We start from the raw sequence: 17,301 nt of genomic DNA, 5'->3' as shown, positions 1-17,301 counted from the left end.
CAAAGGCATCATGCGTTTCAACAAGAAAGGAAAGCTGAGCGCAAGGTATATTGGCCCATATGAAATTCTAACAAGAGTTGGACCAGTGGCATACCGGTTAGCTCTGCCGCCATCATTGGAAGGTGTTCATAATGTGTTTCATGTGTCAATGCTAAAGAAGTACATAAGCAATCTGACACATGTACTTTCGGCCGAACTAGAACATCTTGACTCAGACATCACTTGTATGGAGTAACATGAAGAAATTCTGGATCAAAAGGAACATAAGCTCCGTAATCGTACCATTGCCTATTTCAAAGTGCGATGGAGAAACCACACTCCAGAGGAAGCATCATGGGAAAGTGAAGAAGAAATGCGTAAGGAATATCCTCACCTTTTTCTGCTTACAAGGTATGTCAATTTTGAGGATGAAATTATTGTGAGGGGGGGATGTTATATTTGTACCCAAACCCTAACCCGAACTCCGAATGTAGGTCTGGAACCCAAAAAATCCAGGGTCATATCCACTAGTAACCTATGGCGCATTGACTAGGTGATCCGAGAGGAAGGTAGTCTAGTGGTAACAACTTATATACCAACTTGGAGGCAGACACCACCCCCATGCAGCTGTTCTGTGCATCAACAGATGCACAGTCCAAGGTAAATTCCTCACTTTGGATGAAATGAGGTTATAAATGTTTGAATATTATTACTAGCTGAACAACCATGAGTGGTAAGTGTCCAAACCATGGCATAGGTCGCTATGGGGTTCAAATGCAAAAATAGCAGAATTTCACCTACTGGTCCATTGCCACTGGTCCATTGGATCGACCAGTTGGATCGACCAATCCTGCTTCATGTGTAATTTCACTTCTAGTGTGTGGAGCCCAGTGTCTCGCACCCCGAATCACCTCCCCGTGCCTAAATTGACCCGTGGGAATATTATCCTGACAATGTGATCATGTGGGGCCCACCTATTGGCCTATGTGCATTTAGAATAGGAGTTAGAATGTGTTTTAGCTTAAGTGGTCCCTAGCCAAATAGACCCTAAGGCAGCCTTTATATAAACCAACTTAAGATAAAAAACATACACTTGTTCATTTCGTTGGGAGGAGAAGGAGAGAAAATAGAGAGAAAGAGAAGGGAAGAAGAAGAGGAGCTTAGGAGTAGAAGCTTGAGCTCACCACTTATGCTTGGACTATTCAGGTAACTGTTCTCCCCCCTATTTACCTTTGTTCTTAGCCACTCCTAGACCCTAAACCTGATCATCTTTCATTTCCTATGGTATACCATGATCTACCATGCTAGTTTGATGATGTGCTTTGAGTTTTTTGGTATAAAAGGCTAGGATCCTTACATGCATGGTGAGATTCATCATTCTTAACCCTTCACCTACCTCCTTTCATGCTTTTATATACTGTAACCATCATTTCAAGCCTTGGATGGTCAATCTTCATGTACACATAGAGCCTTGAATGTATCTCTTAGTATAGGATATGTTTTCTCGTTGATGTACATGTTAACTCCATGATCTTGTGCTCATAATAGTACTAGTTTTGAGTAATCAAACTCTTTCCAAGTTGATTTCTATTAGTTCTTATATGTGCAACCATAAATGCTAGCCATGTGGGCCATATATCCCAAATCACCATGCATGTTCAATCCTATAGTTGAAATATGTTAATTGCCATGGAAGTACCCAACTATGCATCCTGATCATCCTTGATAACCATAGAATAGAAGAACCAAGCCCAAGTTGTACAAACTTTTTAAATTCTTGAGCTGTACAGTCACTGGTCGATTGCCACTGGTCCATTGGATCGACCAATACCAAAAACTTTGACCAGATGCAGACCTGGTTAGCCTAGTGATGAGCACATTTATGTGTGAAATTTTAGGGCATAAATTATACATTTTACCACATTGGACAGAGTTACTCGGTGCTTTCTTGTGCTTTTCAGGGTTTAGGTGAATTCTTGTGAAAATGAAGGAGATGTTTTTAAGCTTTTTTGAAGTGTAAATGGATGCATAGCCCATCGAGTCAGCTTCGCAATGGTTCAAACGGCACTTAATTCCGAGTTGAAGCGAAGAAGTTATGGCCGTTTCCGTAACGACGCGTGAAAATGGTCTGCAGGGGTTTATTTATAATTATTGACAGTCGGATGGGGACAAAGTGAAACGGAAGTTCGGATTTTAGAGGCCTTAATGAAATTATCAGAAGTTACATTACTGTACCCGAAAGATTCTATTTGGAAAGCTCGGACAGTCCAACTTCAACTTGAGATATCTTGGGCTCCCCAACTCCGAATTGGATGAAATTTGGGTCTATTTTGTGTGATTTTTCGCAAGGAACACAATGGTGAGACCTATATAAGCACCCCATGCTCCACGTTTTTGAAGGACAGAATGGGTATTTTATTTATTCTTGAAGGAATCCTAGTCATCACCCTTACTCTCTCTCTCCTCCAACTTCTCAAGGGCACTTCGAAATTCTACTTGGGATAGATTTATATTTTCTCATCTATGGAAGGTTGAAAAATCAAAGATGCTTTGATTTTATTGCTTGGAGAAGATATCTACAAAGAAAAGGAAGCACTTGTTAAAATTGGAAGTTTATTTTTCTGAAATAGAAGCGTCATGTAAACAATCTTCTCTTCTTCTTCTTTCTATTTTTTTCTTTTTCTTAGGATTCAAGGCATTGTAAAAGAGGAAAGAGAAGAGAATATTCTCTTTTCTTAGGGAATATTTCTCCTACACTTCCATCTTCTCTCTTCTCCTCTCTTCCATCTATAAATACCCCCTACCTCTCTTGTAAAAATTTGCTCATTCACTTAGTGAAATTTCTTCTCTTCTTCTCCTTCTAATTTGTGATTTTTGGCTTTTCTAAGTTCTAGTTTGCTTTTATACTTTTTAGTTAATGCTTATAATAGGTTTAGTTTATGCTTTAATTTTAATTTAAGTCTTCAATTGGGTTGTAATTTCTTAATTCTAGTTTAGGTTTTAAGCCTTCTAGTCTAAGTTCTTAAGTTGATGACAAGACTTGAAGATTTAGAAGAGGAGGTCATGGTAAGTTTATGCAAGTATTCAAGCTTTTCATTTACATTCATGCAAGCACAGCCAGGTTTTACTATCTAAACTCTCAATCTCATTCTCCATCTCCTCTATCTCTCTCTATCTTCTTCTTCTTCCCCCTCTATTTCTTTTATTTTAATTTTATATGGTTGTGGTTTATGGATGCATTTTTATTCCCTTATTTCTTTTTATGTGGTTAGTATGTGTGGCTGCATTTTTATTCCTTTCAATTCGCTTTAGTTCGATAGGTTAGATGCTCATGTGTTAGGACGCCGATTTAATCCCTTAATTTTGTTAGATGCTTATGAGTTAGGATGCATTGATTTTCGTTAGTTTAGTTAGTTTAATTTAACACTTTAATTTGGTTCATTTTGCATTACTTTTAAGTTAGTTAAATAGAGTGGCGTATATCTCCTCGTGTTCGACTCGTAGCTACAATTGACTCGTACGCTTGCGGTTTTATTTTAACTCAAACACCTAGAGCCTGTGACATCAGGAGGGAAGTCTTGTTGTGTGAACCATGTTGAAACCCATGCCATCCTAGCCCTATACCTACTGAATGGAAACAGTTTGACTCCCGAGAATGGTGGTTGTCCAACCAACCCTAGTTGTGGATGATACCCTGATCCAAACCCTGTTGGAACCACTAAAGTACCACCTAGAAACCATTTGGTGTGAAACCATACCCATTTCCCTAAAGCCCTTTGCTGTTTTGCTGCTGTGAGCCTACTAGTCGATTGCCACTGGTCTATTAGAAGGACCAGTACCAATCGAACAATGGTAGGAACTTGCACCAAATATTGATTTGATCAGCCCCATAGCCTATAACATCATATGGGAGGCCTCCTACATAAATCAAATGAGATAAATCATGCTTGTTACCACCTTGGATGACTGGTTGATTCACACTGGTCCATTGGATCAACCATTCCAATCAACTAGGTCACCACCTTATAAAAAACCATGACCAAACCATGTGATAAACCTTGAATTATCAATTGGGAGACCTATGGTGTGAAGCCATATGAAGTTTCATTAATCACTTTCCAATTTTCTGTTGTTAGTCCCACTGGTCGATTGGATCGACTAGTTGGATCGACCAGTGCTGCTGTCCTTACAGAATTGGGTCTAGCCTTGGTCTGGGACTTAGACCAAGGGTACCCCTAGACTCCTTACTCCATTATTATAATATTAATGTTTGATTTGCTTCAATTAACCTTAGGCCATAGCAATTTGTTCGGCAACGCGTGTTGGAGTGCATTTGAGAGGCAGGAACCTTACAAGCAAGTAGACCTTTGCCAAGGTGAGTGGATTTGGATCATTCATGTGGGTGTAATGCTGCTGAATACTATAAAGATAATTAAATGCTTTTGTTTCTTTTAGATTGCTTTGGAATTATGAAATCAATGATGTAAATATGGAATGATCGTGTTATGATTAAATTACTACATTATGATGAACAACATGATATTGAACTGCTAGACTAGATGCCGTAGTCGGCTTGGAAATGAATGGTATGGTACACCATAGTATGGGTTGCAGAAGCACTATGCACTTCCTAAATGGAAATGGGGAGTGTGGTAGCCCATAGATTGGGATGAGACTGACGCCACTCAACTCATACTCACCATGTAGATCATCTGGTTAGGTCAAACATACCCTTATGTTACAGCCCTTACCAATAGGGGTGCATGTGTTGGGTGATCATGGCCTCCTGAAAGCCGAGGAGGGCAGAATCCAGGATAGGTTGTCATGGTTATCTTGGGGTCTGCCAAGGGAGGGAGTCGGTGCTCCAGGACCAGTGCGGGTTCCATTCACAATGATTGAGGCCGCAACCAAAGTGATGATAGGAAGAAGCAGAGGTTATTGCCCGAGTCATTGCAAGTAGCATATACCTAGTGACTTAGTTGTGTTGCTAGGTGGACTAGTGTAATAAAATTGAATCCAAGTGTATAGACTCATGATGTTGTGTTGTATTTGCATGCATGATTTATTATTTACTTGCTGGGCTCGGTGGAACTCATCCCTCTTGAAATATTCCTTTAGATAATTTTGCAGGTGGATGTCTCCCTAAATGGGAGGATCATCTCGGATAGGATGGTGATGGTGATTGTGACTATCTTGGTGTGGATCCTGACGGAGGTGATCCCTCTGATGCGGGTGCATAGAGTTGGGTTGGAAGAGATGACTTGATCAAGGGCTGTCTTTATTTTGATGTTCCTGAAACATTCTTTTTGTGGATAGCCTAAGGGCATTTCTTTTTGTAAAGCTTACAGATACATCTTTTATATAAATTTTGTCTATGATGTAAAGTTAGGAAAATTCCATGTATATAATACAAGTACAGTCAAGTCTTGTGTTCTACTTCAGAAAAATGTATTTTGGAAACCTTTATGCATAAATCTTTAGTTTTCTGCTACACTATGATTTTACAATGGTATATTGTGGATGCTTGTGTGTGTTTGTGAGTGGTGTTTGCTTCTAGATCCTGCATATTTAGCAGATGTGGTTTGACATTCGGATCACCTGCTCAATCCTCCTAGGGGGTAGTTTGGGGTGTGACACCTTCCCACTCTCATAGACTGACCACTTACCCCGAATCTCTGACCAGACCAGACGAAGTCACATAGCCCTTCATAGGGCTACACCAATGGGTCCTAGGCCCTAACCCTAGGTGGCAAATCCATTTCACTTGATTGTATGATCCCTATAGCCATGGCCACATGATAATGTTACTGTTACTCACAAACAAAGAGGGACACCGCCGTTGTGCCCCCTTTCTAAAGCCCTGCAACCCTTTCTGGGGGAAAAGACCCGAGGAAGATAAAAAAGCCCAATGGCGCACGCGTATTCCAGAGAGGATACTCACAGTGGCGACTTCACTGGGGATTGATGGTCAAGCTTTCAATACTAGATTCTACCATTGAATCAAAGAATATTCTCCCTTAGGCACTGTTGATTGATAATATGTTTGGCTAACCCATTGTATTGTACTAACTGCATCATGCATCATGGTCGAAGTAAAATCAAATGATGAGGGTACTCCCTATTGTGCCTCTACCCCTAGGGAGGTGGGGCACATCATACTAAGTACCCTGAGATCGGATAATGCCCGCTTCTTGCACCACTATCTTGCACACAACACTTCATGGGAACACTTTAGCCTTGTGGTTAGTCATTGGACCCCATGTGTAGTCATGGCTAATTCGTGGCGAAGCCACAACCCTTGATATTTACTATACGGGCCTAGAATCACTGGTGAGGGTATTCACTAGTGTGTCGTGGGGTACTTTAGGTACCCAAAAAGGGCACTGGGCTAGTTCCTAACTCGTGCTAAGGGTATTGCGGCTGAGCTTTCTACTGCCGATCAACCTCTTTGCCCTAGCACCTTCACCATACACATCTATCGGGGCTTAAAAGTAGATTTTTGCGATATGGTTTCTTCCATACATACTCGCACTAAAGCAATATCTTATGATGAGTTACATGCTATGCTATTAAGCCATGAATTTCTTCATGGTACTGCTTTGAATAAGCTCTTGATCTCTAAGTCGATTCTTTTGGCCAGTGTGCCATCTGCAAACACTGTTCAATAGGGTAATTCCTCTTCTGATTCAGGCACTATGCCCTCTTCTAAGAGCTCTACCTGCAGCAGAGGTGGTCGTGGCCGCGGCCATGGCCGTGGTTTTGGGGGTCATTCATCGTCACAGGGCCCTACTCCATGGTGCAACATCTATCATTCGCTTTACCACACTGCATCTCAGTGTCACTCTATGGATCAGTCCCATCTTTTTCATCATCCCTCATCCACTGCCAACCCTAACCTCCCACCCTACCGTTCATACCCTAACCCCCCTCCACTCGCTGCCTACTTTGCTAACCCTCTCCTAATCCCTACACCGCCACCTACCATTGCTCTTACTTGGTACCCAGAGATTGGTGCTTCCCACCATGTAAGTCCGTATTTGAACTCTCTTTCTTCCTATGATAGCTATCATGGTTAAGATCAACTTCATGTTGGCAATGGTAAGGGACTTGCAATTTCTCCCGTTTGTACTACTACTTTTCCTTCTCATTTTGACTCTCTTTCTTTTCGCTTATCTAATATTTTACAAGTTCCTTCTATCTCTAAAAATTTGGGTTGTGTTCAAAAATTTTGTCTAGACAATAGTATTTATTTTGAATTTCACTCTTCTCTTTTTCTTGTTAAGGACCAGGTAACTAAGAAACTCCTTCTTTTTTGACTGAGTAACAATGGTCTCTACACTATTTCCTTTGATCCGGTTTCTTCTCTAACTACCAATATTGCTGAACAGACATCAATGGATGGTTGGCATCAATGTCTTGGTCATCCCCATAAACGTCTCCTACCATCCATTCTTAGTCAGAATAATTTACTGTGTCATTTCACCTGTCTCTCTAATTTATGTAATGCTTGTCAACTTGGGAAGGCTAGTCGTCTTTCTTTAGGTCCTTCCCCTTCCCATAGTTTGTTTCCCTTAGATTTAATTTACAGTGATTTTTGTGGACCATCGCCTTCCACTTCTATTGATGGTCACCGTTATTGTGAAATTTATGTGGATGACTGCACTAAATATATTTGGTATTTTCCTATTGTTGAGCAATTTCTTAATCGTAAAATTCGTGTAGTTCAAACTGATTGGGGGGGGGGGGGGGGGTGAGCCCCTTCGTCTAAAGAGGAGGAGAAGTCTTTTGCAGACATGGTGGGGAAGAACATTTTCCCGGATGTGTCAGCGCTCCCAGTACCCGTTCATGAAGGTGGTGTTACATGGGTGAAGATCCCTCAGGGGACGTATGAAGAGCAGATTCAAAGATTCAGGTATGCTCTAATCAGCAGACTTATTTTGCAACAAGTCACTTTTGCTCAACAGAGAAATACTATCAAGGTTTTGTGGAAGCTGAAGGAGTCGGTGGACATGATCCCGATTGGCAAAGGTTTCATTATTTTTAGTTTCTCTTTGGTGTCAGACATGAGCATGATTTGGCGGTGCAATCCGATTAGGATTGGGGATCAATTTATCCAATTTCAGAGATGGCATCTTGATTTCAATGTGAATGGGAATCATCAGTCAAGAAAGCTTGTTTGGGTTCATTTTCTAAATCTTCCCAATGAGTATTGGCACCCCAATATTCTCGTTTCTTTGGCAAAGGCGTTGGGCACTCCGGTGGCCCTGGATAGAAGAACTAGAGAAGGTTTTGCTAGTCACTTTGTGAGGGTCTTGGTGGACATGGAACTCTCTACAAATCGACTTTAAGAGATTATGGTGGAGGGTCGATATTTCGGATCTTCGGAGTTCTTTTAGTTCAAACAAGTAGTTCTCTATGAAGATAACATGGTTCACTTCGACTTTTGTAAAAGATTAGGTCATGCTTTTTACAATTGAAAGGAGAGATTAGAGATGGAGAAGCAAAATTCCCGCGTGGTTCAGGATGCTTCTAAGGGGGGTGATGATGTCTCGGAGTCTGGTAGTGAAGGTGTCACACCCCAAACCACCCCCTGGGAGGATTAGGTAGGTGACCCAGACTGCATAACGGCAATCCGCCAAACCCCACGGATCTAGAAGCAGTTAATACATTCACGGTCCCACATCCATCACATTACCACAAGTAAGATCAGAGTGCTACAGATAAACTACAATTCTAACAACAAAAGAGGAAGCGTAGCGATACGGGAATGATAGTGATATATATATATACATAAGTTCTGAAACATTCCCCAGTACAACCCACAACTGAAAGTAAGACTGACATATACATAAACAAAAGGAAAATACATATATATATATATACAGGGTGAGATAACTCAACCCCAAAAAGGAAAAGAAAAGGCTACACCAGTAACAGAAATGGGGATAAACTCCTATCAGAAGCAAAAAGGAGTCCCCAAGATAAAAGCATCAGAAGCACACCTCACTGGTCTTCATCAATAACCATTGAGAACGCTCGCATCAATGGGACAACCTCCGTCGGGGTCCACACCAATATCATCATAATAACCAGGGCTCTCCTCCTCGTAATGAGCCACATTGCCACAGCGGCATCCACCTGCAGAATCATCTAGAAAAAAAATATATATAATAGAGTGTGAACCCCACCGAGCTCGTGAGCAAAATATATCATCATGCATGCACATGCAACCATATTCCACATGATCCTATATGATATGCAAGTCAAGATTATTTATTAGCCACCTAACAATACAACTAAGGCAGGTTAGTGCTACTACAATCCCCAATACATGTATCCCTGGTGTGGGTTTGGTTACCCCTTCCCGTGATACACCCATTGAGTTGTCGGAGAGGACCAGTCAGCTCCAGCATGCTCTCCATGGTCAGCCTGACCAGCCCCCTGTGATTGAACTAGTGAGGTAACCGACTCAATATCGATTCACCTTTTACTGGTGCATAAACTTTATTTGGCGTATAGCCATGATTCACCTATTGGTGCTTCCCAAGCTTGTAGCCCGAGGCTTCCCGGTATACTTGCCCTGGGGCATCCCAGCTGTACTGAGGCTTCCCGGTGTAAACGCCCGAGGTTTTATGGTAGTCCTCATAGTCATCCAACACCTTAACCCCTGTTGGCAAGGGTGCGTAGCACGGGTGATGAAACTCTAGCCCCATGTCTATATGGCATCGTATGAGTCGGGCAGTGTCAACCGTATCCCATACTACTGGCTACCACCGGCCTCATTTCCAAGCCGACTACGGCATCTAGTCTAGCATTCACAATCATCATGATATAATTCAAGCAGTGTTGATCAACAGTCACACAATGTGTAATAATTGAGAAATTTTAATTGAATAAGTAACACAACATCATTGATGAGCACATTTATGTGTGAAATCTTAGGGCATAAAGCATACATTTTATCACATTGGACAGAGTTACTTTGGTGCTTTCTTGTGCTTTTCAGGTTTTGGGCTATTTTGGGCTATTCTGGACTATCGGGAGCTGTATGTCCCAAGTTACACGTAAAGTTGTCATTTCTCTTTCCATGGTTATAAAGATGACTAAATTTGGAGCAAGATGGACGTGACGGAATGCAAGTATGCATTCGTTTAGGTCACCATGCAATTGATTATTCTTTTTAGGCTAGGAAAGGATAATGGGTCAGAATGGAGCTGTAGTGCAAGCCCATAGTCATTTTTCCACTGCCCAAGGACATTTTTGACATTAAAGAAGGTACTTCTAAGCAATGGTGGAGATCTACGGCATGTACAGGATTGTTTCGGCAATTTTTCATTCTTGAAGAGAGAGAAGGACTGCTACCCACATGGGGGGGACCCACACTGCCTACACCCTCCACAATTTTTGAAGGCCCACATTTTATCCATGATTTTTAGAGGGCATGATGGGTATTGCATTAATTGTTTTGAGTGGAATCCTAGTCATCACCCTTATTCTCTCTCTCCTCTAACTTTTCAAGGGCACTTTTGGAATTTTACTGGGATAGATTTCTTTTGAAAATTTTTCTTTCATCCATGGAAGGTTGAAAAGTCAAAGATGCCTTGATCTCATCGCTTGGAGAAGATATCTACAAAGAAAAGGAAGCACAAGTTAGAACTAGAAAGTTACTTTTGCAAAAATAGAAGGTTTATGTAGTTAGGATTCTCTTCTCTCCCTCTTTCTATTTTTTCTCTTTTTTCTTGGGAGTCAAGCATTTTAAAGGAGGAAGGAGAAGGGAATATTCCCTATTTTTGGATTCTCTTCTCCTTCTCTCTCTCTCCCCTCCACGACTTTTAGAAGGAGAGAGCCCCCAAAATTATGGAGGCCTCTCTCCCTCTTCCCTTTTCTCCCTTCTTCTCTCTTTCTCCCTATAAATACCCCTTGCCCTTTGGGTTGTAATTAGTTAATTTTTAGTTAGTTCTAGTTTAGTTTTTAAGTTAGTTTTAGTTTAGTTTTAATTCAGTTTTTAGTTCAATTAATTAGTGAAATTTCTTCTTCTCTTCTTCTAATTTTTGGCTTTCTAAGTTCTAGTTTGATTTCATGCTTTCGATTCCATGGTTGTAATGCTTTTGATTCATGCTTTAATTTTATGTCTTCAATATGGTTGTAATAATTCTAGTTTAGTTTCAAGCTTTCTAGTTTAAGTTCCTAAGTTGATGACAAGACTTAGAGATTTAGAAGAGGAAGACATGCAAGGTTTGTTCAAGTATTCAAGCTTTTCAATTACATTCATGCAAGCAATTTCAGTCCGGTTCAAGCACATCCAGGTTTTTACTCTCTAAACTCTTAAACTCATTCTCCCTCTCTTCTATCTCATTCTCTCTTCTTCTATCTCATTCTCCTTCTTCTTCTTTTGTTTTTTTTATGTGGTTGTGGTGTGTGGCTGCAATTTATCCCTTCCAATCCGCGTTAGTTTGATAGGTTAGATGGATATGTGTTAAGACGCCAATTTAATTTGTTAGATGCTTGTGAGTTAGGATGCGTTAATTTGTTAGTTTAATTAGTTTAATTTAATACTTTAATTTGGTTCACTTTGCATTACTTTAAAGTGAGTAAAATAGGGTGGCGTATATCTCCTTGAGTTCGACTCATAGCTACGATTGATCCGTACGCTTGTGGTTATTATTTTGTGTAAACAAATTTTTGGCGCTGTTGCCGGGGAGATTATTGTCCACGTTATTTTTCTTATTTTTAAGTAATTCGAAGTGCTTTATTTTATTTTACCTTTTCTTCTAATAAAAAAATTAAAAATAAAAAAAAAAAAACAAAATCAATTTTTGAAAACCTCATCTTGTTTCTCTTCTGTTTCAAAGATTGTGCGCCCAATCTAAAGTCCTTATGCTCAAACCCAACCTCTTTTGGTGTCCCTCATATGATTAAGTTACCTATGACGCTGCATCTTGACTTGGTTGGGTGGAATGGCATATGACTTATCTTTGGAGGTGACCAACTTTGATAATAGGAAAGCGGCATAGTGAGTGCCTTGGAAACAGATATGTATAGTAGTCCTCCACTCTACATTAGAATCCAATTGGTAGGTGATTCTTGAAGACTATTCGAGTTCCCTTACTGTCAAACCTATATGGCAACCTTACAGCTTTGGAACCATTGTCTCGATTTTTTAGGGCAATGCACCAACTGCCTATTTATTCTCTCATGTTTTTAGTGAATATTTTCTGGTCCTTTATTTTTCTTTAATTTTTCTAAGGGAGACCTCAATTTGGGATAGGTGGTTAGTTAGGAATAATGGGAGATATACTTCCACCTATGACTTTGGGGGAAAGGTGGAACCATGGTAAGGCACATATGACTTTGGGGGAAAGATTTAAACAGGCTAGGGCAGCCAAAAGTAGTGAGTTAGAGAATAACTTTGCACCACCCCAGTACAATTTTGTTCCCCAACCCAACTATGGGCTTTCAGGAAATTTTGATTGGTCACATCCCCAGACTATCCATGTTATGAAAGGATGCCCTAATCTTTATGGGCGTAGCTATGGTGATGAGAATGTGAGTCCTCTATTTCAGTACAATTCTTTTGGCACTTACAATCATGGGTGGAGTGAACATCCCAATTTCTTGTGGGATCAATGGAATAACCAAGCTGGACCACCCATTTTCCAATATCATGGTCAATTTGGTCCTCTAATGCCCAACCCTCCATTGAATCTCAATGGGCCACCTCTCCTTGAACCATATCACCAACCCCCTGAGTTTCAGAAAATGAGTGAGGAGGCCAGACTGAGTGAGATTGAGAAACACATAGCCCTTCTCACTACAAGCCACAATACCATGGAGAAGCAACTCTCTCAACTGATCACCATGATGTAAGAGGAGGAAACAGGTACATTACCTAGTCAGCCTAAACCACCCCATCCCCAGTTTAGTAATGTTGAAAGTCCACCACCCCAGGTTGAAATTAATGAGAGTCCACCCCAACAAACTGATCGCCAAGATGATTTATTTGTTGAGATTGAGTCTCCTGAAGATGTTAGTAAAGCACAGTTTGATGAGCCACCTGGGGAAGTCCAACTTTTGCCTGAAATTTTTTATCTTAGTGAGCCTGTTGTTTTTACTAATTTAGAATCAGATTTTCATGATAGCATAGAAACCCAGGAAATTCGATCTCCCTCTCTCTCTTTGGAAAACCCAGATAATTGTCATTTTGAGGATTCAGTTGTCCCACATATTGATTTGTCCAAACCTCCTAGGTTTGATGATTTTATTGAGGAGGACACTGTTAGTCATGATGCTCTTCAAGCATATTATCATGATCCTTATTTGGCAAACCAAGTTATGCAAAGGGCGGATAGTTGTATTGCTAGGATTGATTTGAGTAAACCTCCCATTTTTTATGATTATTTTGATAAGATTATTCATAATCCTTTTTATGCTTACTGTGATCCATTCTTGATTGGTTTTTGCGATAATGACATACGTTCTACATTGCAAACGGGAGAGAATGGGAGGATTTATGGCCTGAGTTTTAATGCTTTCATTTTCCACTATCCTATGTGAACAGATTTTACTATTGGGTATTACTCATGTGTGCTTAACTTCCAACTTATTTCTCGCTTTACTAAAATTCATGGTCGAGTATTTTCTGGTTCTAAAGCTCTTTCTACATTTATCGGCCATGGATTGAGATTTCTTTTGATGCCCCAAGTACTTGTTGTAGAGCTCATCACTCTTCATGATCCTCTTTTTGATTATATCTGGTAAGCCCCTTCATCTCCTCCCTTGTCCTTCTTCTTTATTTTTTGCATGCATTGAGGACACTGCATGAATTAAGTGTGGGGGGGTGTGAGAGCTTGCTTATTTGGTAAATTTTGATTGCGAAGCGAGGGAGAGAGGGAATTAGGTGCCATAGCATGTGAAATAATAAAAAAATTCCTTTTCAAGGACGGTAGTTGGTATGCATCCGATGAGAGGGATTGAGTTGAAAAATATAAGCGTTATTTCATTTAATGGCTAGATTCATCTATGTGTTTTATGGACCCCTTGATCTTTTGGCTAGTAGTTGAGACCAAATTGTTTGTGGCAAGGCAAGGCATGAAAGTAAAAAAAAAAGTGAAAGAAAAAAGAAAGAAATAGAAAAGAAAGTGGAATTCCTTGGAACTAGACAGGGCACCGTGCCTCATGAAGCAGGGTGACTTGATCGAAATTCCTTCGAAGGAAACTCAAAAAACTCTTGCTGTCTCAAAGTCTTTATGGATATATGCAAAAAGCGAAGCTACCAAGTATTTGGGTGTCTGGTGTATGCTCCATCATGTCATTCAAAGAACAGTAGTGGAGTAGAAATAGAGTTTACTATTGTGAAAGAAAAGTGTTTTCTGCCTTAATGCCTGAAAAGAAAATATGGTAAAACATACTCAAAGCCTAAGTCTTTGGTTCCATCGATCCTATGAGTGGTTTACCTGAAGGTGAGTAGTGTTCAGAAAATATGAGGAGATCCCTTGACCTTGATGCATGCTTGTTACTTGAATTGATGTGGGGTGATAAAATTCAAGTGTGGGGGAACCTTTGGCTCCTTGATCTTTAATTGAGCACTTTTTGGGATTATGTGCACTTTTCTACTTATGCCATGATTAAAATTTGCAGCATTCTTTTTCTTATTGAATTTTGGGTGTACATTCACTGCAAACACCCACAAGACAAAACTCGTTTGCTAAGGGTAACCTAGGGGTTTAAAGGCTTGTTGCACATGCTAAGTGCAACCATGATTCCTACGAAAGTGAGTTAGGATTTTTTTTTGCATTCTAGATTAGTTTTTCTTTCTGCTTACTTGAGGACAAGTAACATTCAAGTGTGGGGGAATCTGATGAGCACATTTATGTGTGAAATCTTAGGGCATAAAGCATACATTTTATCACATTGGACAGAGTTACTTTGGTGCTTTTTTGTGCTTTTCAGGTTTTGGGCTATTTTGGGTTATTCTGGACTATCGGGAGCTGCATGTCCCAAGTTACATGTAAAGTTGCCATTTCTCTTTCCATGGCTGTAAAGATGACTAAATTTGGAGCAAGATGGACGTGACAGAATGCAAGTACGCATTCGTGTAGGTCACCATGCAATCAATTATTCTTTTCAAGCCAGGAAAGGATAATGGGTCGGAAAGGAGCTGTAGTGCAAGCCCATAGTCATTTTGCCACTGCCCAAGGACTTTTTTGACATTAAAGAAGGTACTTCTAAGCAATGGTGGAGATTTACTGCAAGTACAGGATTATTTCAGTAATTTTTCATTCTTGAAGAGAGAGAATGACTATTACCCACATGGGGGGCCCCACACTGCCTACACCCTCCACGATTTTTGAAGGCCCACATGTTATCAACGATTTTTAGAGGGCATGATGGGTATTGCATTAATTGTTTTGAGTGGAATCCTAGTCATCACCCTTATTCTTTCTCTCCTCCAACTTTTCAAGGGCACTTTTGGAATTTTACTGGGATAGATTTCTTTTGAAAAATATTCTTTCATCCATGGAAGGTTGAAAAGTCAAAGATGCCTTGATCTCATTGCTTGGAGAAGATATCTACAAAGAAAAGGAAGCACAAGTTAGAACTAGAAAGTTACTTTTGCAAAAATAGAAGGTTTATGTAGCTAGGATTCTCTTCTCTCCTTCTTTCTATTTTTTCTCCTTTTTCTTGGAAGTCAAGCATTGTAAAGGAGAAGGAGAAGGGAATATTCCCTATTTTTGGATTCTCTTCTTCCTCTCTCTCTCCCCTCCACGATTTTTAGAAGGAGAGAGCCCCCAAAATCGTGGAAGCCTCTCTCCCTCTTCCCTTTTCTCGCTTCTTCTCTCCTTCCCCCTATAAATACCCCTTGCCCTTTGGGTTGTAACTAGTTAATTTTTAGTTAGTTCTAGTTCACTTTTTAAGTTAGTTTTAGTTTAGTTTTAATTCAGTTTTTAGTTCAATTAATTAGTGAAATTTCTTCTTCTCTTCTTCTAGTTTTTGGCTTTCTAAGTTCTAGTTTGATTTCATGCTTTCGATTCCATGGTTGTAATCCTTTTGATTCATGCTTTAATTTTATGTCTTCAATATGGTTGTAATAATTCTAGTTTAGTTTCAAGCTTTCTAGTCTAAGTTCCTAAGTTGATGACAAGACTTGGAAATTTAGAAGAGGAAGCCATGCAAGGTTTGTTCAAGTATTCAAGCTCTTCAATTACATTCATGCAAGCAATTTCAGTCCGGTTCAAGCACATCCATGTTTTTACTCTCTAAACTCTTAAACTCATTCTCCCTCTCTTCTATCTCATTCTCTCTTCTTCTATCTCACTCTCCTTCTTCCTCTTTTATTTTTTTTTATGTGGTTGTGGTGTGTGGCTGCAATTTACCCCTTCCAATCCGCGTTAGTTTGATAGGTTAGATGGATATGTGTTAGGACGTCAATTTAATTCATACCAATTTAATTCGTTAGATGCTTGTGAGTTACGATGCATTAATTTGTTAGTTTAATTAGTTTAACTTAACACTTTGATTTGGTTCACTTTGCATTACTTTAAAGTGAGTAAAATAGGATGGCGTATATCTCCTTGAGTTCGACCCATAGCTGCGATTGATCCGTACGCTTGCGGTTATTATTTTGTGCAAAAAATCATAATTAAAGAATTTAAATTGCTGGCATAATTAATATTGTTACACGTACATACATGATAACATTTCACTCACCTGGATCTAGTTCTAGGTATTCAGTTGCAATTTCAGTTCTGGCTACAGTCTGGCTGTAGGCCTCGAGCGTGGGATCAAATCCTAAATTTAAATAAAAAATTTGTCATTTAATATTCCAAACTATTTTTGGATGTCCTAGGGTTGATCTAAGCTCACTAGGTTGACTCAGTGTACAGTTGGTCATCACTTGGAAATCTCTAGGCCTTGCACTGGGCCTTAGGCCTATGTCCCGGTGCATCATCTAGAGTTGTGGTCAAGGGGTAGAATGGTCATTTGTCATCTTAGTACGTGTCCCTAGGTCATATTGGTCTCACAGTACCATTCCTAATTTGGCAGTGCTGCAAGACCATCACAGACAGGGTTTCCAAGTCCTGAGGGGCCCACTTGGGTACCCAAAGCATTCATTCATATGGACAGATGTGGGGAGGGGTATTATGGTCATTTTCCACCTCCCTACACATTTTCATGGCCTATGGGTGAAGATCCCCAGGTCAGATCAGCTTCATAGTGAAATTTTATTCACTAGGCGATGTCTCCGAGTGATGTCTGCTTCGCTCAATGCATCGTCCAGAGATTGCAAAACCGGAATCAAGCTGAGATTCCAAGGTTTTGAGC

Source organism: Telopea speciosissima, chromosome 4 (assembly GCF_018873765.1).
Source record: "Telopea speciosissima isolate NSW1024214 ecotype Mountain lineage chromosome 4, Tspe_v1, whole genome shotgun sequence".
In the NCBI taxonomy this organism is placed as follows: domain Eukaryota; kingdom Viridiplantae; phylum Streptophyta; class Magnoliopsida; order Proteales; family Proteaceae; genus Telopea; species Telopea speciosissima.
Note: the sequence above shows the minus strand (reverse complement) of the source record.